Here is a 1,622-nt window from a genome sequence, read left to right as displayed (position 1 = left end):
CAGAAAGGCACGGAATGATGAGAAAAGGCTTGCAACAATGTGTGCCTTTGTCAAAACGGCCTACAAACTATTTGTTTATTTGGATAAATTCGCACTAAAATGGTGGAGAATTTTCATGACAATTTTTTTTTAAAAAAATTCACAGGTCGTTGTAGAAATGTAGAGAACTGAATTTAAGACAGGAACGGAGAGAACCAAAACAGAAAGATATTTCCATCCCTAGCTCAGTATTGTCTGCACTGACTGGCAGTGGCTGTCCATGGTTTTAGGCAGGGAATCTTTCTCAGCCCTACTGGAGGTGCCAAGGATTGGACCTGAGACCTTCTGCCTTCCAAGAGGATGCTCTGCCACTGAGCTGTGGTTTTAGTTCTTCACATTTTAAAGCTCTTTACCATGTGTCAGCCTACGGCCGTACTACCCTGAACATGCCCAATCTTGTCTGGTCTCGGAAGCTAAGCAAAGTCAGGCCTGGTTAGTACTTGGATGGGAGACTGCCTGGGAATACCGGGTCCCGTAGGCTTGGAGGAAGGCAATGGTAAACCACCTCTGAATACCTCTTACCATGAAAACCCTAAGAATATATCCAAAAAAAGATTCATCGGATCACTGTAAGTCGTAATCGACTTCAAGGCATGTAACAACAACAACAAACCATACGTTAAAGAACTGACAAGGGCAGGATGCTGGCTTGCTTCTGGGACTACAAATGGCTCTCCTCGATATCTTGAAATCACGTGTAAACAAGATGGGACAGACTAAGTGAAGCGAGAGAAGCTGTAGGCTCCACAGTGTGTTGCTTTAGGAACACAGGAACTTCCTTATGTCAAGATGGAACAATGGTCCGGATACAGCTGCGCACGTGCTGAATGAACCTACATACAGTTGTGTGAACGGATAAATGCATGATAACACTGACCAGACAGTTAGTCCATCTAATCCAGCACTAGCTACTCCAGCTGGATTTCCAGAGTTTCAAGCAGAAGCCTTTTCCAAACCTTGTTTTCCCCCTCTAAAGATGTTAGGGCAGGCTTCTCCAACTCAGTGCTCTCCCAGCGTTTGGACTACAACTCCGATCAGCCTTAGCCAGCGTGATGGGAGTGGTAGTCACAGGAACACAGGCAGTCATCTTGTACTGAGCCAGAGCATTGGTCCATCTAGCTCAGTATTGTCTACACTGACTGGCAGTGACTCTCCCGGGTTTTAGGCAGTCCTACCTGGAGGTGCCAGGGATTGAACCAGGGACCTTCTGTGTGCAAAGCAATGCTCTACCACTGAGCTGTGGTTTTAGTTCTTTGCAAAGGCCTGAACTTTCAATCAGATTTATGTGTTGCCAGATTACTCCCATCCCTGAGGCCCTCAGCCACAGAGAGTCCATCCACAAAACCACAACCCTGAGTGCCATCCATCAAGACATGCAATCTGGGGAAGCTCAGCAGAGGAAACCCATATTGTTGCTAGCAGTGGAGGCTGGCCCATTGTAGACTATGCAGCACTGCCCAACCAAACCTAGTCTGCCAATAGCCAGCTAGCCCCCACCTGCCTGCCTTCTTACTTACAACCAGTCCAAAAGGTGGCACAAGCTGTCCACTTCCTCTTAGTCCCAGTGTACACATATAGAACTC

At 47.0% G+C, this 1,622-nt stretch overlaps 1 pseudogene; it reads left to right on the top strand.

Moving 5' to 3' along the window:
- The first annotated feature begins 401 nt into the window (after positions 1-401).
- Positions 402-520, top strand: LOC133369428 (5S ribosomal RNA; annotated as a pseudogene).
- Positions 521-1,622: the final 1,102 nt, after the last annotated feature.

Source organism: Rhineura floridana, chromosome 13, assembly GCF_030035675.1.
Source record: "Rhineura floridana isolate rRhiFlo1 chromosome 13, rRhiFlo1.hap2, whole genome shotgun sequence".
NCBI classification, from domain to species: Eukaryota; Metazoa; Chordata; class Lepidosauria; order Squamata; family Rhineuridae; genus Rhineura; species Rhineura floridana.
This window is presented reverse-complemented; position numbering and strand designations above follow the sequence as displayed.